This window comes from Rhamphochromis sp. 'chilingali', assembly GCF_963969265.1.
Source record: "Rhamphochromis sp. 'chilingali' genome assembly, chromosome: 13".
Classification (NCBI taxonomy): domain Eukaryota; kingdom Metazoa; phylum Chordata; class Actinopteri; order Cichliformes; family Cichlidae; genus Rhamphochromis; species Rhamphochromis sp. 'chilingali'.
Window position 1 is genome coordinate 36,766,033 of NC_137940.1, and position 25,907 is coordinate 36,791,939.

General features: G+C 38.4%; 1 long non-coding RNA gene across 1 annotated transcript in view; it reads left to right on the forward strand.

Annotated features, from left to right (window-relative positions):
• LOC308409093 overlaps nt 1-5,739 on the forward strand; it is a 91,095-nt gene extending 85,356 nt beyond the window's left edge. The window contains exons 2-4 of the long non-coding RNA XR_013973940.1: nt 3,597-3,640; nt 3,774-3,856; nt 5,241-5,739. This is a non-coding gene — a long non-coding RNA (uncharacterized lncRNA). The remainder of the gene's footprint in view (nt 1-3,596; nt 3,641-3,773; nt 3,857-5,240) is intronic.
• The last annotated feature ends 20,168 nt before the right edge of the window (nt 5,740-25,907 follow it).

Below are 25,907 nucleotides of genomic sequence, written 5' to 3' on the forward strand. Positions count from 1 at the left end.
TTATACAGTCACAATGTGAGGACCCGCCTCACTTTGGAAAAAAGTCATCATAACTTAAACTACTACTGAGTTCAGAGGGGGCTGGTTTAGGGACAAGGTACTGTTGGGTCTCCAGTAAATTAATGTAAGGTAGCGTAATGTTATTTCAAGTGACATAAACAGAAGTGGTGAGAACAACTGCATGGGGATCATAGGTCACTGAGACAGGCAGTACCAAGAGTGCTGTTGAACTTGAGTGCAAGTTAAACAAATAACCACATCATGAGGACTATAGATGACATGCTGTAAAATTCAGTGTAGAGCCAGTTGTACCTTTCCTTTGTGACAAACAGCAGAACTGAAATGAGGGTTGAGATTATGAAGCACTCATGTCAATGAGATACAGGGATGTGGTCATAAAAAAAGAATCAGATCTCAGAAGCTTAAAATGTAATTCAGGTTTTGACCTCAGACATTTTCATTTACCAATTCTTCTACTTTACTGGGCAGCAGGGAAAGAAAATTAAGACTTTTTTATTCATCTTATGCTTCTGTCTTTATAACCATGGCCAGGGACTCTAACATAGTCACTCCATGACTATGTTAGAGTGTCAGACCCAACTAATTTGACGACAATTGGCAAGTTCATAAAGACACTTCGAAAATTACTCTTGGAAGGATATGATATTGAAAAAGACAATCACCCATTGTATGTATAAATATGTCAACTCGTATTTAAATTATAAATATCGTGCCAGCCTTGTTGATATAAGTTTTCTTGTGTATTGTGTGGAATATGTGATGAGGAGAATTAGGTAAATATGTGGGATTAATAAGATGTTGAGCAGGGGTAGGAGTTAATAAGTATGTGCATACTTCTTCCTACTCCTTTTCAGACCAGACAACTGTTATCTCATGTTAGACGAATGTGTTTTATTTTATTATATTTTTCTTGTTTGTCTGTACAAATACGTGTGTGTGTGTATATCTACACATATATTCATATTCGTAAATGAAAATACATGTAGACGAGTATATATTGGTTTTTTTTGTTTGTTTTATTATGTCTGAAATAAATAAAGAAACAAATACAAAATACAGGACTGGACAATAGTTCATACCAGATTACAAAGTTTCAACATTTTATTGTGCAGATGTGGTCCTTTCTCTTCTCTAACCCTTAGAAACATTCAATACAGCTTTAGAGCAATATAGTTTTGTCTCTTTGAATTTTCAATAGTCCGAGTAAGATATAGCTGCCTACATGTGTAGAGGTGGGAGCAAGCACTGCCTAAAGGTTACAGAATCTTTTTTCCCCCATTGTTGGCCTGAACTTACAGACTGAAAAATACGTGTAGGAGAAGCGATGAGTAACAGCATTTTCTCCCCCTCTGCTGCTCTCCAAGTGCCTCTGAGCAAGTCACTGAGCATCAGCAGTGGACTCTTACACTCACCACAATAGGTATCTCCCACTGTCAGTGTTTAAAATGTCTGGAGCCCTCCCTCCTCTGCGTTTACTCCCTCTGGCACTTATAATTAAGGATGTGCTGTTAAATCATTTTCCTGCTAAGTAAAGGTTTGAAAATACCAAATGTGTCCAGAGGAGGATTTTCTGAGTGTTTTTATACCTGCGTATGCCTGTGGGTGGGGTAAGTCATCCTCAAAGTGCAGCTGAAGCTCAGGATGTTTACTGTATAAGTAGTGACCACTTTAAGGAGTACCCTGCAGTTCCATGAGTCACTAAAAAGGTAGTAGTTCTCATCCAGCCCCCATAGATTTGATGAGGTTCTGATTTGCTGAGCATATGCAGAATACAGAGTTGTATGGGTGTGAAATTGTGCATAGCTATCTGTAATGATGTAGCTGGTGTAAGGTACTTTGGGCTGCTGGGTTACCACATCAAGTAGTTCCACTTGTTTGATATCTATATATCAAATTTCTAAACTCCTACACTATGCAGATGGTGATAATAATTATTATTCTCTTATGTCTGTACATTAAGCATACATTTATATATGTATCAGGTGGCTGGCTTAGCTTAGCAAAGCAGGAAGAAACAACCTGGTACAATAAATATATCACCTACCAGCTTACCATAGAGCTATTTGCCTGCCTTGGGATGTGTATTGTTTCCCTGCAGCCTTCAGTCTTTGTAGAGATATACCCTGGGATAATAGTGGGCAAAACTATGAGTTATATGTTAATTAGTGTGCACTTTTAGCATTTGTAGGTGGTTTCACTTGCCTCGAAACAAAGACAGACTTTCTTTCCCCTATTTTCACTTGAAGCTAAGTTAACTTCCTGCTGCTTAGAGCTTCATAGTTACTGGAAAGTATTATCGATTTTCTCATCTGACACCCAGAATGTGAAAAATAGTATTTCCTAGTAAGTTGAATTATTTATACATAATGACAGTATATAGCCTGTATCGCTCAGTCTGTGATCATGGAGTTGCGATGCACGCACTAGCGCCTGTTTCTTCAGGTCACGCTGGGTCAGCAGCTGAAAATATGAAAGCATTTAGTGTGTGTGTGTGTGTGTGTGTGTGCGCTTCGCCGCATATCAAATGTGCCAAGTTTACAACAACAGGGTTTAGAAGAAGATAATGTTTCTGCATGCTGATCCCTCTGTATAACTTGGCTTACTTAAAATAAAAAATTGTAAACACGTCAACATCCCAATAATCCCTTTCAGGCAGAGTCTCCTAAACTATAGTTCACAACCCCAGTGAAAAATGTGACTCAGTGTTTATGCCCTGCAAATACAAGTGCCACAGATACAATGCAATTATACAAATACAGTCAACAATGTTATAAATAATTTATACAAAAACCCCTAAACCTTCACACACAGGACAGTGATTTATGTTTTCCACATTGCTCTAAGAAGAGGCAAGCATAAACACCTCAAAATACTGAAATAGGAGCACAGTCGCCTTTTTGAATAAAATACTGTAATGTTATTTATTTATTTTATTTGAGGTAGGGGCAATTTTACTTGAAACTAGTATGTCTAGAAAATGCATTTCAATGGCATCACATCACAGCTGAACTGAGTGTTAATTCATGGACTCCACTTAAAAGCGCTGAATTCCCCCTAATGAGGCATTTAATTTAGAAGAGCTAGTATTGTCTGCCAGTCAGTAATAGTATTTTGACTGCTCTTCCTGTGAGAAATTAGTCTCTCAAATTGCCTTCACAAATACCCTTTTAACAAATCTGCATTAATTTGCAAATTGTCACAAGGAGTGTTACATTTATTGAGCATTCATACTGTTGAAGGACAATCATTAAATCTGAATAATAAACTGAATTACTAAGAGCTCAACTCTGTCTAAATCACAAGATGTCATTACTGTTCCCTATTAACTTTATAGAGCAATTCATACACTGTATGAGAAGTCAAGAACAATTAAAGAGCATCACTGGCAGTTCTTAAGTCAGACCAAAATGACATTTTTGAAATTTGAGCAATATAAATATCCTCTGCTGACTCTTTGGGTGTCTTCATAGTGACACACTCCACCTTGTTTATTAAATATTAAATAGTTCTATAGCTATCCCACTTGTCCATATTTTATCCATTCATCCATTCTCTTGTGTTTATTCTTATCACAGTCACAGAGGGGCTGGAACCTAGCCCAGGTACCATAGGCCAAGAGGTAGGTATACCCTGGACAGGTAGATAATCTGGAGCAGAGTTAGCACAGACAGACATATAACACAGATTCATACCTATGGGCAATTCAGAATCATCAATTAACCTATCCCCACTAATTGCATATTTTTGGACAGTGGGAGGCAGCTGGTGTACCTGGAGAGAGTGCACAAATACAGGAGAAGAACACGCAAACTCCACACAAAAAGGCCCCCACGAGGTGAAGTCAAACTCAGAACCGTCTTGCTTCTTGCTGTGAGGCAAGAGTGCTAGTCTCTGTGCATAAAGTTTATTTTACTGTTGGGTCTGTATGATGTCAGTGATAGCAAACATCCCTAATATCGTTACAGTGAAAGAAAAACAAAAGATAAGTCCATCTATGAAATGTAAGTCCTTTTTTAAATGAGAATTTTCAACATAGCTTGTGTAAACATACTAGTTTGTTTTAGAAAGAATTCATATAAACAGAAACAGAATTATATTATACTGACGTTTTTCTTTTTTAAAGGGTCAATATAATTAGCCCCCTGAAAAACGGACTGTTTCATTGATCCATAGAACAAACCACTGCTGTGTAGGGATATGCCCAAAGCACATAAAATCAAGTTAAAAATAAAGGGTTCTCTTCCAATTTGCAGGTATAAAAACTTCTATAAAAAAAAGGGTTTGAGCTGTCACTTCAGAAAGCATCGTGCCAACAACAAAAGACGTCAGTTTAGACTTGAGGAAAAAGGATTGTTGATTCTCATAAAACAGGAGATACAAAGTGAATTACTGCATTTTCCAACTGTCAAGAACTGAAGTGAGTAGTAGGAAAATTTAAAGAGAGCCACACAGTACAGGACAAATCTGGCAGAAGTAGAAAGATTTCAAAGACTATCTGAAGAAAATTTGCGAGTGATGTGTCTAAAGATGTGTCTGAGAACAACTGCCAAGGCACTAGTGAATGTCTAGACAAGTCAGAAAACAGTCACTTGGACCCTGAACAGGAGTAGAGTACGAGGTTGTGGACCAAAAAAAAAAAAAGAGACACCTTAAAGCCAGATTAAAGTATGGAGAAAGATTATGCATACTAGATGCAAGTCCTTTGGAACTCTTTAACCAAAGAGATTTTGTTAGGAGAAGAAAGGGATAGGTATACGTCCCAAAGAAGACAGTGGCGATGTCTGGAATTAGGAATATCATCAAGGTGGAAGAAATCATGACAACCACGTAAAAAACTCCTGGTGAAGAAGGCCATTAACTCTGGATGCACTTGAGAGATTTACCGAAGAAAAATGAGCTGGTGAAGCTTATTTCTATTTAACAGGGAACGTCAGGTAACATCTGTGAAATATATTTTAAAAAATAGCTAAGAAGAGCTAAGAAGAAGCTGTAATATCCCTCTTAATAATTAGTAATAAAAATAAAGCTTTGATTTTCATATCAAGACTTTGTGACCACTAAAATTACTCGGGGAAAGGGAAATGTATTGACGTTGTGTCCAAAAAGAGACAGCGATATTTATAATAAAGATGCATAAACATAAGAAAGAATCATAACCACAAACAGAAAACATCTACTGCACAATCTCACTGTTGACTGGAGACCTTTTCTTGTTGCAGCTGCAGACAAACGGTTTAGGAGTTGATGACAATGCAGACTTGACAGCTTGACATCCCCCTCCCTTTCCAACGCCTTCGATGCTTGTGCCCTACCGGGGATGATAGCAGTCAACTGGACCAGCACAGATGCTGCAGGACCGGATGTGCTGTCTACGCCGGCTCTCTCTTACCCTTTACCCGCCCTGTTGCTTGTCTCGTGTTTCTATGGTGTATTGATAGTCATGTGCTTTTGTGCTGAGGTGTTTTTTCTTTTATCAAACTGTTCTCCCACTAGGAGCTCAGTCTGAGTGGAGTTTTTTTTTCTCCTCCTCTTACCTCATGTAGTGTATTTTCGTTGTTTTTTTCCTATCAGCCTACCTTCTGACATGTCTGCCCAATGTGATGTTTGTGTAAAGTTGGTCAGAAGGTTCCTTTGTGAGTGCGCATGCGCCATTAGCGTGCTGCCTGCTGTAACCCCTAATTTCCCTCGGGATGAATAAAGTATTCTGATTCTGATTCTGATTTTTGAAACTGAATCAGGAGAGTTTTGGCCGATATCTTTGTTTCTCCAATATTCTTTTGAATAATAGTAAAGATTCTAATGATGAAACTTGCTTAGTTTCTACCACTTTCCATTTCTTTATTTCTTTAATGTGCTCCACGAGAACAAAACGACAAATGTCATTGATATGTCCTTAAGAGGACATACCATCTCACTCTTAAATGCGCCCAGACTTCATCAACATTACTTTGAAAGTACAAAGAATATTTTAGAACTAATGAAGCATCCATGTGTGTATCCATCTGTTTATTATTATCCACTGTCATTAGAAATTCAGAGCTCTTAAGTCTTTTGCACTGACATCCCTGCATTCAGTTTTAAAAATTACACTTTTGCTCCCTGTCTGCAACCAGGTAAGAGGATAGGAGTTGGGGCCATCATCTCTGCTTGCTTTTCAGTAAAAGTCACCACCCACCACTGATCCACACATGCATAATCAAAATATCTGTTATTCTGCATTTAAGGTTAAAGTTGCAGCTAGCTTTGGCAACCACGTTTTACCTATCGAATGCAATCTTTTCCATTTACTCCTCTTACACTCAGCCAGCCTTTGCAGACATTGCTTTTTATGTTTTGCAAGACTATCAAAAACTTTGCAGCTGAAATGGGTAGCTGTCCAACATGATGGAGATGAAAGGAAACTCTTGTGCCCACACTATGAGAGCGAGAGGTGTATGCGTGGAGGACTCAATCTGTGTGGCAACAATGGATTAGGCTTTAGTGCAGTAATGCATCTTCATTAAAGTCATTTTGCTGAAGTGGTTTCTGAAGGGTGGTGTGTAGAGGAAAAATTGAGGAAAAGGTTAGGGAGACGGAGGAGAGTTGAGAGGAAGAGGACAGCTGTGACTCCCCTCGTGGAGAGTCTGGAAAAACAGCTGGTGCTTTCCTACCTTTGCCTTATCCTTCCTCCTCCCTCTCTTTATTTTCCCTGCCAGTTTCTATTGCCGGCCCAAATTACCCAACATCTTCATTAATGTCTCATTACAGCTGAGTCAGCCACTGTAACCTGCTGCAATATATGCAGAGATGTAAGGCAGGGGACACATTTCCCCTGCTGTTCAAAATCCATTTTTTGCCTCCATCTTTCATAGATACAATAAACCAGTGAAAGTCAGTGCTTTTTGTAGTATATATGCAAATACTGCATTCTTTATATGCCAGCTATATAATGTATCATAAAGTACAAGGACAGGATTAAGGAAAATAGTCGTGAGTTTAACTTGTTTGTGTATTGTCAATGGAGATGACCACATATGATTTTTTTATTTTTCTATTTTGTTAATACCATTAAAGAAAACACTATACATTTTATAGACATAAATGGGCAATATAAAGCATAGAAGCATGAGGGTAAAAAAAATGTATGCAAAAAATATCATTTTATGCTAAGCTACAAAGCTAACACACACCTTAATATAGGTTTAAATTACCCAGGCCCAAGACACCAGTGTGTACGTGGCCTGCTTTTGGGGCTCGTGCTCGTAGGACATGCCTGAAAAGCAGGGTAAGTTGAAAATCTTGTCTGATATATATTGTATAATTCAAAGAGGATGGAATATCATAAAAATGTATCATAGCTAAATGAGGCAATTCTGATTTTTGGACTCTTAACCAGAGATGGACAGCTTTCTAGTTTTTTGGCAAGTATTTTCAGACGACAACAACTAGAACTTGCAGTTAGAGAAACACACTCAGTTTCACAGATTGGGAGGACTTGTCTGCCAGGCAGCAGGAGGATTTGATGCTTATTTGAGAGATCCAAGGCTAAAGCTGTGCAGAGATAGACTTTTCAAGGTTCCTTGGGTGGAGAGCAATGGTTGAGTATGAACAAGCAGGTAGGAGGTGGACCAGCTGGGAGACGACAGGTAATTTTTCCACAGAGAAAAAGTTTTAGTGGATTCTGGGCGACAGAGAGACAAAAGCTCACTGCTTATGATACACAATTTTACTTATAGCGAAGAATTTTATAATACGTCCATCACTGGTCATTGTCAGTGAATGGTCAATATCTCGATGGCAACTCTACAACCTCTGGCCCTCTTTGGTGAAGTAATTTTCTGTAAAAGTTACTGCACACCACAACATGATATGTAACTCAGCTGAAGCAAAACTCTTCATGCTCATAAGAAAATGTGTGGCAACTTCTCTGTTAGGAATTTAGCATGATCTACCTTCAGAAGGAGACGTTTTATCGGATAGAAAGAAACAAGTCTGTTTGAAGCACGCTGCCAGCTCATTTCCAATAACGCCACTCCTACCATTTCTGTCTGTATCAGCCTTTAACCACCAGGAACTCTCAGGTCAGTCCAAGTTGACTGCTAAGTGCTGTCTGAGTTTTGACTCCGCATCCATGTTATGGCTGCACTTAGACAGCTGAAGGAGGCCTTTTAAACCTGACCTTTATTGAACTCTGTCTATAATACATAAGTTCAGTGAAGGATGCATGGTTGCATTTTAGTCTGTTAGCGCTGAACCTCATGAACCTTTTGAGTCATTCTTAACATGCATTCCTTCCTCCTGAGCCACACACACACACACACACACACACACACACACACACAGCATAAAGCAAAATGTAAAGAAATGAGAGGTGGCTCAAAAAAAAGAAAAAAAAGTGAAAAACTAATTAAACACATACATCTCGTTTCATTAAAGCTTCTGCAGAGTTACTACAAAATTTGAAAAGCAGTCTTTGAAAATTAAGATGATTGGATTCATAAGAAGCCTGAGAAGGAAGAGCATGCGATTTGGATAATATAATCAGCAGGTGCAGATACACGAGCGCAAACAAATACGGTGACAGTATCTCTCCTCAGTTTTTTTACACCTCTGATTGCTCTCCTTGGATACCCTATTTGCATCTTCGTGCCTCCTGCCAATGATGCAAGTGAAGGACATGAGAAGAGAGAGGCTGAGGCAACAGGCATTTAACAAAACGAGACATCCTTGCCTTGGATGTCCTTCGGCACAGCTCTGTCTGAAATTGTTTCATTATAGTCCAACTACAGCAGTGTCTTATGACACTGGAGCGTGCATGAAAACACATTTACTTGCACTTTAAAGTAAATGTGACACAATTTGGTTGAGCACGTCACCCATTGTAGTGAGTCTGGCAGCACCATTTCTGTCAACATGATGCATTTAGGAGCTATCCTTCAACAAGACATATTGACATTGATTTGCAGGTTACAAACAGGAAGATGGAAGACATGAGTTAGTGCAGTTAAAGCACTCACCAAGGCACTAACATGAACAACCAGCTCAGCTAATGTTGTGGGTAAAATTTGAGTTTCTTTGAAACAAGGGGTCCTTAGTTATAACACTGAGGCCCTGGAACAAAGCTAACTACAGTTTGAGGCTCATGTCATACCAAATAACAAAATAATCAAGTGTCTTTCCTGTGAACAGTTACCCCTGACTCTAGGTTAAATAGTTTCAGTCCATGTGGGCATTACTGGCTTCGGCTCCATTCTGCAGTTAGGTAAATCTAGCAAAATGATGAACAAGTTAATTTTCTCAGATAGAAGAGACATTTCAGTCAATCCGTAAATTTGTAGACACCTACACGCTCAAGCTACAAGCTCTAGTCAGGCTTAATAATTAGCACCTGTGTGGGCGTACTGTGGCTGCACTGGGCTTTTAAACTCAGCAACATCCTTAAAATGTTGTGAAGCTGTAACCAGTTGGTGTAGTGTCTTCTGTATTTTCCCCCAAACTGCTCATTATACCACAATGCCTGTTCTCTACAATAAAATGCCAAGTACACATGTACAACTGTCTGAGAGTCTTTTAAGCAAGGCCAAACAAGTGTTAAGACACATAACTCAATACAGAACAGAGCTATGTATATACAGCTGCTTATAGGGTAACAAGTATGTTTCTTCAAAGACAACAGTTTTCCTTGAATGCATTTTTTTAGCTGTGCTTTGTCCTCCATCACTTAATCACTGCTCTTCAGCTTCCCTAACAGGCTGCAAGGGTACTTTGTCAGTTCTGCTTTTAGATAAGTGGAAAATAAATATAGGAGATTATTGTTATTATTATAGTATTACTGGCATAGTCAGATGACTTGACGGTCTGAATGGAGAGCTCCCTCTGTTAAATTGTCACTTTGTCTGCATGGAGAAGTGCCTTAATTTGATTTAATTCTGATTTATCTCTCATTTTACCCGAGCCATTTGTTACACTGTAATATAGTGTTTTTATTTTTTAGAAATAAACCCTTTTCACTGTAAGAGACGTATGTACAAGATCCCGCCGTATCTGTCAGTACATCAGATCAGTCATTTGAACTTTAATCAAGTTAAAAAAAGACCTTTATGTTAAGCTTTACTAATTTTTCTTATTTCACCTTTTAGTTGGACAACAAAGATAACAATGAGACACCATATTCATTGATTGGTGTAGACAGGGATGTTCCTGTCCCTTTCATACAATTTAAGCCCAAGGCATTATCAGCCAAAAAAAAAAAAAAACTTTATCTTTTTCTTTTTTAAATCAGATACTGAAAAATACAAAAAAGTATTCATAATGGCTATTGTGGCTTAGTGGATGTGCTGCTGTAGAACATTGTGGTTCACCATCAATACTGCCATGCCTCACTGTCAAAAAAAAGAAAAAGAAAAAGTTCAGCATGTTCCTCTGCTATTCACTAGTCTTGCCTTGACAAGAAAGTGCTGGCCATTTAAAATATCCATGCTGTGTTGAACTTCATTATGGTTTCTTTGGGGTGGGGGGGTGATTGTGGCTCAAGAGTTGGGAGTTCGCCTTGTAATCGGAAGGTTGCCGGTTCGAGCCCCGGCTCCGACAGTCTCGGTCGTTGTGTCCTTGGGCAAGACACTTCACCCGTTGCCTACTGGTGGTGGTCAGAGGGCCCGGTGGCGCCAGTGTCCGGCAGCCTCGCCTCTGTCAGTGCGCCCCAGGGTGGCTGTGGCTACAATGTAGCTGCCATCACCAGTGTGTGAATGTGTGTGTGAATGTGTGGATGACTGGATATGTAAAGCGCTTTGGGGTCCTTAGGGACTAGAAAAGCGCTATATAAATACAGGCCATTTACCGTTTTATTTTATCCCTATCACAGTGAAAAGCTAACAGAAGTATTTTTATTTATTTATTTTTGCTTTTAAGTGATGAGGTTGAATAAGTCAACTTAATGAAATGGATGGATGAATCTGGACTCAGATAACAAACTATATTCTTTTAAAGAGAGGCCCATGGCTGCACTGATAGACTTCTCTGTAATAACTTCTGGGTCAGTTATATTATTACTTAATAGCTGCCCTACCATCTGCAGCAATAAAGTGTTTCAGCAGCAGTGCCAGACGATCACTCATAGAGATATCTAATACCAGTGCCATTAACTGATCCTACTTATATTCCTAGTTCTTGGTTCTGTTATTAAATCCTGATTCGTTTCCTATGTGAGGAAAAAAAGAAATACACAGATCTACAGTGATAATCTATCATTTTTAATACAATAAATCCAACATTGGCATGTTTGATTAACTTTCATGACTTTGGTTCCGATGGACTCTAAACCTGGTTTTAACTGGAACCAGTTCTTGACTCCCTTCCTTGCTCAAAGTTGAAATAACTAAAAGTGGTGAGCACAGAAATAAGTTGCTGAGTTGCAACATTTTCTGACACAGTGCTGTTTGCCAGCGTTAGGTAAAAGAAATGAGAACACTAACTGACACTCGGGGAAAGAGAATGAACAACACTGAAAAAGTGGCCTTAAAAATCACATTACACGGGAATAGCGTTGCATTTGTGAACACAGCACAGCATAGAATATAGCACATTAGGTACATTTTTAGACTGTGAGTGCGTTTGCTCATGTGAAAACGTGCTCACTGTAGATATAAACGTACTTTACCTCTACACAGCTGTCGTCATGTAAGACATGGATTCTTAGTGGCCAGAGTACAGGATCCGTTTTGTCAGCGCTATGTAATGTTACTGAATTCACGCAGGTAAACTTCTATTTTGAGCTGTATTGGCAATAAAAATGAGAACCTTATTGATCTCTATATGATAGATATCTTTATGGTCAGAGTTGGTAAATGGAAGTTGTGTATGTTGAAGCAATGTTGTTGTTGGGATGTTGAATTGAAGCTGTCATACACCGACACTGTAATGACAGTCGAATACTGTGGAATAGCCAGAAAAATGGTTCTCCTCCATCTCTCCCCTGTCACCCAAATATAATTAGGCCACTCTCTCGGTTTCATTCTGTCTCTCGCCCTCTCTCCCTCTTTCTCTCTTTCTTGCTCTCTGACCTTAGCGTTACAAGCTACCACTTATTATCACAGACATACAGACACTCTCATCTCTAAATCTGGCAGGATTTATTCACTCTGGCAGCTACGTCTAAGACACTTTATCTCAAGGATATAATTGAGCTTTTTTCTTCCATAGTTTTCCAGAGACTTTAGGACTCATAACTCTCGTTCTCTTCTAAAGAAAGATCATAGCAGGTTTTGAACATTTTTTTCAGTACGTATTAAATTACCATGTTCCCCTGTTGATACCAACAAATATGCTGTGTACAGGCGAAAGATGTTCTTAAGTATTGCGAGTTTTATTTAATGGAAACTAAAGTACATTTTGCTTTAATAGATGATTGTTTAGCTCTTTTTTTTTCAACATTAAAGACCAGCTGTCGTTGTCAGCTGTGATGTCATGGTCTTGGGTCGGTGACCCAGTGTTTTTGGTTATGTACTTTTACTTTTGATAGTTTTGTATTTTCTAGGGTTTAGTGGTGTTCCCTCTGGTTGGTGTCTTCCCTGCTTGTGCATTCCCTTAGTGTAGTAGGTCTCTGAGTCTGTGTCATTACGTGTATGAGTTTCCTGTTTTACTTTGAAGGGCTCAGTCTTATGTCAGTGTGTTACGTTTCCCCCGCCTCGTCAGTTGTCATGTCTTCTAGGTGTGTTCCCCTCCTGTTTCCCATCCCCTGATTCCTGGTGTGTGTATTTATAGTGTGTGTTACCTCGTCCTCGTTGCTGGTTCGTCTGTGTTGTTTCCCCTCGGTCTCCCTGCGTCTCTCCCCGGACCTCCCTGCATCTTCGTTTCTGGTTTGTTTTGTTAGTTTTACCCAGTTTAGGTTCTAGTTTTATGTTCCCAGTGTTGTTTGTATTTGTTTAATAAATACTCACCTGCACCTGAGCTGCCGCATTTTGGGTCCTAATATATTCCACACGTCTGCCACACCGGACGTGACGTGAAGCTTTGTGTCCTTCCACCAAAAGACGTCAGAGCAGACACAGAAACACAGGACCACAAACGCTTTTCAGTGTTAGTTAGTTTTATTGCAGGAAGGTTAAAAACGAATCTGCAAATCAAAATCTTTACAACAGCGCTGTTTTAATCACTCTTATCAATCAAAAATACTTTGGATATTATGAGTCAAATCAGCATCAAGCTGCTGCACATAGCTATCCACTAAATTCCTATGAAAAACTACTAACCTCTTTTGGTCCATATTTACATCTCAAGCTCATTTTATCATTGTTATCGTTGTACAACCTTGTCTAAAAAAACTAAAAAAAAAACCCCAACCCACTCTTGAAGATTTTAAGCCCATCTTTCCAAAACACTTCATCATAACACATGAGAAAGGCATGAATCCAAGGTTAGTTAGTAGCATAACTATAACCCTTAACAGGACTTCTCTCAAGGAGAAGCTATTTCCCTTTCACTCGCTATGCCAAGTTCAATTCCAAAACAGTCTTAAAACATAGTTAAACTAAGAGTTTAATGTCAAAGATGTTTGCATATACATGTCATAATTGGTTGCGTGCAGCTTTGAAGCAGGGAGAAGACCATTAGGAATATTGGGAAAATCAAAAACTCCATCACAGGTGACTTTTTAATCTCTGCATCATTACAGCTACACCTAATAACATTATGCAATAAAACTTTCAAAGGACATTTGCTGAAGTAGGAAGTGGAAGAAAGAACTATGTTCACTTAAATCCAGCTGCTACTGCTACGTTCTTAAACGAATGACTGTGATTAGTGATTCATACGTAGGTCACTTTCGTAATGTGTGCTGAGTTGTGTAAAATGTCTGAAGAAAAAAAATATTTTATACAAGATGCTGTGCTTGAAAGCAAATCCCTGTCAGTTAAAAAAAATCAAGAGAATTGATTATTGATTTCAATCTGGAAATTCATACCTGCTCCTAACAGAGGTTGATGGATCTAATAGACTATGGGGCTGTGGTGTCGCCACAAGCATGCTTTCACTAAATAATATGACATAGTTAATGTATAACTTCATCATCATTTGCAGCAAAGTGTCAAGTTTGCCAACTCAGCACCCCAGACAATAAGGGCATTGAGGATAGGCTTCCCACATGGAAATGGGTGTTTCCGTTACAAGCAATTACGGCATTGATTGCTTTGTTTGGACTGTTTAGACTCATTAACCCCGGTGAGAAGATATGTGAATGTTTTTTTTTCTTCCTATCTGACATCCACAGCTCTTTTTGTAATAGATACAAATACTTATAGGAGTCTTTCATAGTTATTTCTGTTTTGTTCAATTGGAATACACACCAAACATTCCCATGCTGATCCATCTCATCTACTGCATTAGATAGTGACAACCTGGTATAACTGAGTGAGAATAATATTCAATGTACTGAAGTTAGTGGAAACTAAATAGTATAAAATTAATGATGGCAACGTATTGTTTGGTATAGTTTGAAGGATAGAAGACAAAATAAGAGACAAACTGCAGAAGAGTTCTAGAGACTTGATGATGTGCACTGAAACTGTTCTGGTGGCTTCCTGCGGTCCTAAACCTTACGCTAGTTTGTCCCCACATAAGGATAAGAATGCATTTATTGAGCTTCACGTGGGAAACTCATTATCTGCATTTAACCTATCATAAATTTTAGGTGCAGGGGGCAACAAGTATGCTGTACTCGAGGACCAACTCCAGATGTGAGTGGATGCTTCAGTCAACGATACAATGACAGGAAAATTAAGTCACTGGACCTCTCGGAGAAAGCCAATGCGAGCACAGTGAACATGCAAACTCCACACGTAAGTGTCCTGGCTCTTGAACCTTTGATCCTCTTGCTGTGAGGCAACAGTGCAAAAAATGCAGAAAATTATAGGTGAAAAATTCCCTGTAGTTTAGACAGACTGAGAAATTTGTCAAACAGATTAAAAAAGCTAAAGTCCAGGAGTCTCATGACCTATATGTTCATCACATAATATTACTGAGATTACTCAGCATCCCTCACAGTGGCTGCGTCTCCCCTCCGACTGCCACCGACTGCTAACTCTGCAGCAAAGGAAAATTTACTGTGGAAATCACAGTTTGAGGAGCTCATAAGGAGGAGAGGTTGTATCAAGGTGGAAAAGGGAGTACAAACCAATCGCCAGGAGCGTGTTGTAGTGAAATTTATATTTTAGAAATCTAATTTCATTTATCTGCTCCTCGTATGTAGGCGGGCTGAAATGTAGTTAGCTTTAACAAACCTCCAGGAAAGATTTTAGCATTAAAAATAAAGCGGCAAGGTGAAAGGGTAGAGCAGTGCCATGTACAGTAATGAACAGGCAGAGAACACACAGAGATATTGATTTGGAAAAAAAGCTGGAGTCAAACAGTGAGGGAGAGAGAGTGAGAGAGAGGAGGAGATCAGAGGTACCCAGGCACAGAGACTGGTGGCCTTGTGTGGGCGGATGGAGAACTAGAAGGTTTCTCTTGATGTTTTTGTTAAAGGGCACTTTTGTGATCTCTGGTCTCGGAGGAGTTTCTCACAACAAACCCCTTTTGCGCTGAAACCACTCAAACACTGGGTCATCGCACCGTTAGTGATGAAACATAAAACAATGGCTTCCTGACTGATGCGCCGTTGTTGCTATAGTGATGAGTGAGCCAGAGCAGCTGAAAATCCCCTGGATGGAGAAACAGTAAATAATGTATTATCAAGGCACAAACTATTGCTGCTGCCGCTGCTGCTCTCTGCACATGCAAAGACTTCTAGGCACAAATTATTGGTGTGTTTGTGTGTAGCTGGATGATGATGTAGAAGAAGTGAAAGACTGTTGTTTCAGGTGAGTGTTTTGAAAATAACTTCATTAATATGGTAATGAAGACAAATCGTGCTTAATAAGAATTGATTGTTTAGAAAAGTATTTTTTTCTTCATTACAAGATTGCTGGATCCCTTAAAAAGTGACATGAACTCCCCAATGAAGAACAGCAACGCCTGATGATGACACTGAATGGAAAGTTTTGATCACACAGAGAAATATCATGGTTATCTGTTCAGTACATCACAGACTGAGCAAAGCAACAAATGATGCCCACAGTGGCAATGCAGAAAAAATGATAAAGGAGGTTCCCTAAAATGATGGCTCGCGGGGGTTTAAGTGTTAACCTCATCAGCGACACACAAAAAATGATTGTGTAAAGTTGGTTTCGTTTAGCTCCTGATTTGAAATGATGGCAAAAAATGTCAGTATGCTGTTTCTACTGAGGCAGGTTCCTCAGTAATGTACCCCATCCCATGTTAAACCAGTGGATGCCTGCAGCCTGAACCCATAAGAATCAGCTGACTTTTTTCGACAATAATATTACACTGTTCAATGGACCAAGGGAAAAGTTTGCCTTCATGCCATGAAAGTGTTCAGAGCTGCAGGCTCTGGAAGTGCACATGGGTGGCTCAGCTTTTTGTGCTTTTTAAATCAGCTTTTTTCCCCCTGTTTTTGAGCCTCACACACATTGACTTATTAAGACAGCTACATGGAAATTTCAGGACCAAAAAACACATTTAAGCTCAGATAAAAATCAAAACTCAAGTTTACCACCAAGTTTCAAAATCTAAACTGAAAAATAACGTTTTTATTCAGCATGTTTTTTTTTTCTATAACCAAGTCTGTATAAATGTATGGTCTGATAGTGATGCTCAAATTGGATCAATTAAATATTCCTGCTTTAAAGTGACTCAAAATCACTGCACAGTTTGTAGTAGACAGGCCAGTCTATTGTGCTCATTTCACGTTTGGCCTCTCCAAAGCATGAAATGCACACGCATGCAGAAGTTGCAGTACCTGCAGGGGGCGATAATATATTAAAGCCGAGAAGTCGCAAGTGAGCAAGAAAAGTATGAAGTACATTCCAGGGTCTGTAATTGCCAGAAATGATTAAGCTGGGCAGCTAATATGTATTTACATGTAAGTGTGTTAATAATGTCTGTTTAAATGCTTCCCCGCGATTACTGAATTGAAATAAAATATCACCCTCTGCTGGCTCTCAGAGTCTGGCTCTAAATGTTCCTTTTTCATTAAAATTCCAACCTTTAAAAAATATTTTTCACATGGTGTTGTTAGAAGAAGTTGTGGTGAATTAAGATGCACATTTTGTAGTTCATTTTCTACATGTTATAGTTTCAACACAACGGACATCTTGCTTCACATTGTTTAAGACACTAGGTGATAAGGATACGTCCTTATCACTTCTCCTACCCACCCTTCCTTGACCTTAATGACATTTTCACTGAGATCAAGGAAAAGCAGTTAGAAAAAGGAGACAGGAGAAACCTTTGGTACACACATCAGAATTCAGGTAAAAGGCAAAAGCAACTCCAAAGCAAGAAGGAAACACAATGAAATGCTAAACACAAAGGGCAGACATCACCATTTCCCACACGTGGGACTAATAAAGGTTTATCTTATCTTATTTACACACACATCAGGTACTCGGGGAAGTAAACACATCTGGGAAAAATTAGGTATAAGTGAAAACAATTTGGTAAAATGACAAAATTTGAGACAAGACACAAAACACATTCACTAATAAGATAAAAACAGAAAATGACAAATAAAACACAGAGGCAAGACACACAAACAGCAACTTGAACATTAGGAACACCAGGGAGGCTCGAAATGACAAACTGGTGACAGTCTATAACAGATTACACAGAGTATAACAGAGTGATAGAAATAACAGTTGGTACTCTGATTGTTTGAAGTGTTTTCTGATAAAAACAGATCCAATTAAAAAGGACATTTTGGTTAAACTTTCAAGGGTCACATTACCAAATGTGTTATCGCATAATTAAGGTCTCCTCTTTGCTTACACCAGGTTTATCTTTTTGCCTTCTGTGTCAGACAAATAAAAACTTGTCCTTCAGCCCTAAACATTTCATGTAGCTCAGGAAAACTCTGGAAAAACTAAGGCCATTTAAAAGGTGCCAATTTTTGACCCACACAATACACCACCGTCATCCATTGATACTGTGTCCATGTGTTTGATCGGTAGTATATGAACTGTAAATTTTCATAGCATGAAAGTTACGAATATGAAAAACAGATGACTGAGTGGGACAAGTGGGAACTTTACTATGTTTTATGGATTGTGACTTTCTGTTCTTAGAGTTCTTGGAGCATTACTGATGACTGTGCAAATAAAACACTGCATTTAGAGCAAGTTTTTTAAACATTTTTTCTTCTTTTCTCAATTTTTTCATCAAATCCAAAAGATAAATAAAACCCAGGTTTACTTGGATATTTATATTTTGAGAAGAAATGATTCAATGAGCAGTAATAACTGCTACTAAATGTTTCCGGTCGTTTCAGTAGCAAAGCTCTCATTGGTCCAAATGCTTTCCAGTCATTGGTTATGAAGGTCAAAGTTACCAGAGCCAGTTTGCTCAATAAAAACAAGGTTCCCTCCTCGGCCACAATTTTCATCTGTTTGATAGAAAACACTTGATTCTGATTATACCTTCAAATTGTGGAGAGATACAATGAGCACAGAGAGACAACAAACAACAAAACAGCCAACAGAAACACTTATCGGCTTAGTGAGTAAACACAAAACAGTAGCAGACATGCAACAGTGGATTGTTTTCCTCTATTAGGATCAAGTCCAGTATATTAGTTTCACTGGCTTTTGTTTAGACAGTAGAAAAATGGGATAATAATTTAAGTCATGTAATAACGCAAATAATAAAAAAAAGCTGTATACTGAAAAACTTTTTCTGCATCTTGAAGCAAAGTTGGCTACGTTTCTAATCAGATTAGTTCTGACTTTAAATAAGAACCTTCTTTGTTTTCAACCAACATTTAATTTATGAACATGCACATGCAAAACAATATGACCCTGGATTCCAGTATGATTGTCATGGCAAAGCAAATGAAGCAAAACAGATGAAAAAGGAACAACACAAAACTGTGCGAGCAGAAAACACAGCTCAGGCAGATAAGGCTCAAGCTGTCAGATCATCGCTTTTGAAGATTGTGCACCAACTTGAGTTCATAGTGCAGGTGAAGCTAGAAAGTGACTTTTGAGATTTCCTTTTATCTGAGCTTAATGCTTTCCTGGGTTAGTGCGTGCTTTTCTTTAATTCCTGGTATAAAACATTAACAGACAAACAGAAACACTGACTCAAACATGACCACACAAAGCACAGCAGAGCTGAATGTGTGCTGCTCTTATCTTGTGGATTAGAAACTGTATTTGTCCATTAACCAGGTTGAGAACTTGGTCTTTTACACTAAAATGTAACCATATCCAGATTCACACCCATTCCTCTATTTGTAGCTCCAGAAACGAGACCAATAAATGACGTTTTTAGGTACTTTTTAGATAGAAATGATGAATTAATCGAATGCTGATGTACATCTATGATTAAAGATAGAAGTCGAATTCATGCTCAAGCACGTGCACACATTTTTACAATGAGTAGGACTTATAAAAGAGAATGAGGAACACACGCAGCTTAACGAATCTGACAAAAACACTCAGGAAGCAAATCCATTGCCTTTGTGCATTTGAGACACAGTTTCAGCTACAGAGTTCTATGCTTGTGGCCTCTGGTCATTCAGGTCATTCACACCAGTTCCATTTCCACCCTACAAGTTTTCTTTTGAGGCAAATTTGTCGTGCTTGTGAGTCCTCAAATTTCTCTCCATATTTTCTTAACATCAAGGTAACCATTAATTTGTGTTTATTTTTACTTGGATATGGCTCATCTTGCTTGAACTATAAATAATCTGTTAGATTAAATCGCAGTAAATGCACCATGTTTTCTTTTTGTTACAGTTACCTTACTTTTGCTGCATAATTCTGTTGATCGCACAGCCTGCCACTTGTACTACGCCCTTGTGCTGATGAGGCTGATTGTAAAATATGAAAGGTGGTTGCAAAACAAACTCAAACCCTGAAGACTGACAACAGGAAAACATTAATAAAGTGAATAGGCTAAGTGTTGCATCTTTAGCAGTAAGATATAGTGTCAACTAATACAGATAAAATTGCAATAAGTCAAATCTTTGAACACCCCACACTGACACAGAGATTCAGATTTCATGGAAAACAGTACATCCTGGTGTTCCATAGTTATAATTGGACTGGATGTTAAGACTGTGTGTTGCCTTTGCTGTTTAATTGCTGCATAACTTCTCTCTCTCCCATGTGATCCATCTTCTACTCCTCCGCCTCACCAGAAGAAGCAATTCATCGCTCTGGCAACCGAGCAATGTTTTCATTATCAGATGCCTCCTCTCCCTCTGTCACTGGGCTAAAGACGGATGTAGGGGTCATCAACAGGAGATCAACCGCAGTATCGCCAGTCTTCATCTTTTGGGAGTTTAGTTGAGCAGCATAATGTCCCTGATAACTTTTTTCATCACTCTACTACTCTACTGCATAATCGAACAAAATTTCTCCCTCCCTGTCCTCTCTCAGCTCCTAAAAAAACTTAATTCCAGTCCTCTTGAGCATAGATTGGATCAGTGTTTTGTTATGCTTTCATTTCAGTTTTGTCTCACTCAAGTTTTTGTCACTCATGGGAAGGAGACTTGGCATGCACTGTAATGCATATAGCCACATGCACACAGTGGTATCCTTTTTCTGCTGCTTTCAGCTGCAGGTGCAGAGGAGATTCGTGGGAAAGGGCAGTAAATTCCATTTCACTTCTCTGTGTGTTCCCAAGTATGGTCCAAATCAGTACCTGTCATAATACCCTCTGCTTTTTGTGAGTTTTTTATGATCTTACAGGTCAACATTGAAACACTGAAGAGGAAGCAGAAAAAAAGTATGTACGCATTTTGTCTTCCCTGACAGAAAATTAGGGGTTCAAGACAGAAAGAGAGCGGGAGAGAGGGAAAAATCAGAAAAAAAGACAAGACTAAATAAAAATAGTTTAAATATTCATGTTTCTTTAGATGATTTATTCATGGGTAGCTGATATTCTCAGTTATTTATAAAACTGCTTGTGTGCCACCATTGTTGACAGAAGTCTAGCTGCTTTGTGTTCATGGAGGAAGGACACAATGGAAAATTGAACATGAAACATCAAGCATGAGCTCAAATGATGCCAGAGTGAAGGCTAGCTGTGACTGAATGTCAGCTGAGGAACACAGGAGCAAATTTTCTTAATGTGTGTGCATTGCATGCCACTGCTTTTCCAGCAGCTGCTGAGTTACTCAGTATTTATTCTTATCCATGTTTCTCTCCTGGCTTAAGATTTTGACCCCAGTTTCAGGCTGATGACGGGCATTGACCCCATGAATCCCCCGATACCGGCTTGGGTTTGGTGAGATCATCCACTGCAAGGACTGTGCAATTTTTTTCCCAAACCCCTGGTAAGTTAACTGATATAGGCATCACAGAAACACTGCAGCCAAACCTTATTCAGTAGCCCTCAAGCACGTTTTATTTAACAGTGAAATAGTAGACATTATCTATCTGTGTCCTTGTCCTCATGCTGGGGCTCAGGACAAGCACATACGCACAGTCAGATACTCTGTGACAACAAAGAGGAAGTGAGTATTCTTTCTTAATATTACCTTCAATACCTGCTCTGCCCAGCAGAGCATGGCCAATCTGCATTGTGTAATCATCACGAAGGAAGGGAAGAGAAAAATTAGAGGTGGTGTTAGGATGTCTTAGGATGTGTAGGCATGCAAATGACCTTTATGAACACAGGGACCACATGGACAACTATCTACCTACAAAGGAACTTGGATCATCCAAAAAGGTGAATGTTTGACCCTTTTTTTTTTTACATAGGTTTTAAATGTTGCACCAACATCTGAGGAGGATGGTGGTTTGTGGTAACTAGAAACTTTAAATTCAATGTGAAATAAAAACTTTTACACTTTTTTTTTTTTCAAAATTCTTGTTCTGGTATCTTTGGCCTCTACAGGTGCAGAATGGTAACTGTGTAATCTTTTCATTATGTTATGAAAGAATAGAAGATTTCCGCTTGGAACACAGCAAGCTTTCCACCTGAACCTTTTATAACCAGGAACATATCGCTTCTGCGATTTAAAGATGGACAGCAGCACAGTCAGCGATGAATAAATAATAGCACAAATACAAACAGCAAAATAGTGAAAGTAAGCGTCCAAAAAAGTTAAACGTCAAAGCTAAGAAAGCACAAAGCTTCAGATACAAAATGCCACACAACAAAGTGAACAAAGACAAAAATGTGCATTATTGTTGCTGAAAGCACAGCTTGTTTTGTATGCATAGGAAACTGTAGTTGTCTCCATTTTACGAGCGTGCCCCTATCCCATTAACAGTGACAAGCTGCGCATGGCAATTGTGTATAAACCTCTGGTCTTTGATGGTGAGCTGGTGGGACACCAGCGTGTGAGCCAACCTGCCTTACACTCACTTTCAATGCTCAGGTATGGTCTGCAGGTAACATTAGCAATTAGCAAGTAAATGACCTTCAGTGATTTTTCACTGAAACAGATGAGTTTCCTCTTTCTAACCACCTTGGCCAACATGTGTGATGTAGATAAGCTGGAGTGTGTAAAAGTTGTTAACAACACTTTTAGTACAGTACATCAGCAAGGAAAGCTCTGACGGTGATTGAAAGTGAACCTCAGCTCTGACCATGTCCTGTCTAATAAAACAGGCAAGTTGCCAAGCTGCAGGCTCAGCAGCGCTTTCAGATTACCGTCGATGAGAAATCACTTGGATGACTCAATGTAATAAATGTAACCAACTGTTCAAAAAAGAATTTTTATTCCCCCTAATAAATATTGACAGTTAATCATGTCACACACGGTTCAAGTCTTTTAATTTGTTATTAACGTATTTAAATGAAATGTCTCGGTTTGCCTTTCTGTATAGGTCACTACAAGCCGCTCGAGCTGACTACTACAGTCTCAACAACAACATCAAATGAAAGGGAGACTCCAGGTGATGGCAACATCAGGGCAAATGTTTCACATTATATTAACACATTTTCCCTTGCAAAGAAATGAAATTAGAAAGTAGGTGATATGAAAGTACATACTGGGAGCGGATTTCTTATTACGGTTCATACTAATAGCTTTAATTTTTAATATCTCTGACTGTACAGGAACATTGATAATAATATTACAGAAGCAAGGTCAAGGCTGCACAATTGGAAATTAGGACCTCCGAGTCTTACATTTTCCCACTTTTTGTCATTATTTGACCTTTACACTCACTTATTATCTGTATGGAAATTAGAGTTGGACAACTGTTTCAAAGGAAATTTCAAGTAGAAGATAAGATAAGATAACCTTTATTAGTCCCACACGTGGGAAATTTGTTTTGTCACAGCAGGAAGTGGACAGTGCAAAAGTTATGAGGCAAAAATTAGAATACAATAAGAATAAATACAGTACACAACTGTACAGAATAGAATAAAATACTATATACAGTAGAATACAATAAAATAAATATACAATAAGATAAAAATAGAATACAAATACAAATACTATATACAACTGAGTAAAAATACAACGATGACAGAAAGGATTATTGCACTTAGTATTATTGCACATGTATGGATGTGTGTGCTTGATCAGTTAAAGTCTTTATTATGGAGTCTGACAGCAGTGGGGAGGAAAGACCTGCGAAATCTCTCCGTCCCACACCGTGGGTGCCGCAGTCTCCCACTGAAGGAGCTGCTCAGTGCTGTCACAGTCTGCTGCATGGGGTGGGAGACGTTGTCCAACAGGGATGACAGCTTAGCCGCCGTTCTCCTGTCACTCGGTCGGTGATGATGCTGATTGTAACAAAAAAATTCAAGAAAAGAAATTCAAAACCAGTATTGGTTTGTACTGTAACTTGAATTTCAGTAAATATTTCAAATTTGTTCAATATCATATAATTAACTCAAAATCCATCCTGAAAAAGCATTTCCTAAAAAACACATTCTGCACTCACGCTTTTCTTTCACACTTGCATTCTGTAAATAATTCAGCGTAATCCTGTTAACTTCCTCCGGGAGAAACTTTTTCTCTACTGTCTATCTGAGGGCTCCTTTCAAGGCAGCCTCACACGTCAGATGGAGAACACATTTCCAACCTTATAGACTATAGTGAGAGCGCTACACTACAACCAGCGTGGGAGTATGCCTTTGATACCGATGTGTGTTTGAGTTTGGTGTTCACCCCTGGTATAAAGCATCACTGACATGGTTTAATACAGAAAGAAGAATTGGTACCACTTTACAATAAGGCTCCCCTTATAGATGCTAATAAATAGTTTATAGCTATATTATTAATTAATTTGTAAATGCTTTATAAACCATTATTAATGGTTTATTATGCATTAGTTAAGGGTGAGAAAGAGGAAAAAAACTGACCGGTTTCTTGCCAAATAGTGAGCCAAATGTGTTCACCTATATATTTCATCTAGAGTTGCTATATTAAACATTTCAGACTAAGTTACTATCCTGTAAGCACAATCAGCATTTGTAAACATATTTTTTATCATATAAAATTGTACTTCAGAAATGCATTATAAATATCCACAACTATCAATCGGAGCTTTGTTGTAAAGTGTAAAGCATAAAACCATTTATAAATGCCAAATGGGAGCCTTATTGTAAAGTGTAAAGCATAACACCATTTATTAATCACTAATAAACATAAATGACAAAAGAGAGTTTTGTTGTAAAGTTTAAAACATGTCAACATTTATTAAGGACTAATAAACATTTATAAATGCCAAATGGGAGCCTTATTGTAAAGTGTAAAGCATAACACCATTTATTAATGACTACTAAACATTTATAAATGACAAAAGATAGCTTTGTGGTAAAGTTTAAAACATGTCAACATTTATTAATCACTAATAAACATTTATAATTGCCAAAAGTGAGTCTTAAATGTATAATGTCACCATTTATAACACTTAGACCTAAATTACAATCAGTGCTTGAAATAACATTTAACTACTGTCAAAAATGGCAATGTATTGTAAGAGTAACACATGTAACATTAAATGTGTTTTTTAAAACACCAAACAGTCACCCACTCCAAAAAAAGTTCATGCCAGACTGGTTCAAACTGGAAATATTTTTTGTATGTCCTTAAATAAGCGTCCCAGTGGTCCATCAGGGTGTCGCGCTCCAGTTTCTCTCGCTCCTTGTTAAGAAGGGCAGTTGCAGTAGGGGCAGGATTAGAAGAAGAATCTAAAGAACAAACAATTATTAAATTACAATACTAAAATAATTTATAATCTAAACTTGGGAAACTCAAATAAAATATTGATTAAAAACGGTTACAACTTGAATTTATAAAAAGCCACTTTGTAAAAATTATGTTATATACACATGTGGTGGTTCAGACATTTCTAAAACAAGGCAAATAATTCTTATGTGTACTGCCTTACCAGGGTGTTTAATATAAATTTAATGATGCACATAAACAAAACTAAAAATATACAACTAAGTGATATCAATCGTTTGGAATAACCAATAGTAATAGAGCTATTCACATGTTATGTGACGTTAGTTAGCCACTGTAGCTAGCAGCCAAATGGCTCGGTAGCTAGCTAGCTAGCATTATACTCACCTTCATGTCTAACTGCTGAAGTCGTTGGCTTAGTGCAATCTAGATCATCCAGTCTCTGCTTTTTGTATCTCTTCGAATGTGTGCTAACTGTGTAAGTCGCAGACGCACACAAATTTTTATCTTCTGCTCCATCCATGGCGCAGCAACTTGAACGAGCGCCTTCAGTGTGTCTGTTCGTGCCCCTTTGGCTTGACCTTCCAGAGCGCTCCACTGCCTGTCGCGCTCTGAGAGGAGGGGCTTTCCTTAATAAAGTTAACTGTGATTAGATGGTTGTATAAGCTCCTCTGCGTTTAAATTAAATTTGTTTTCCCTCCCT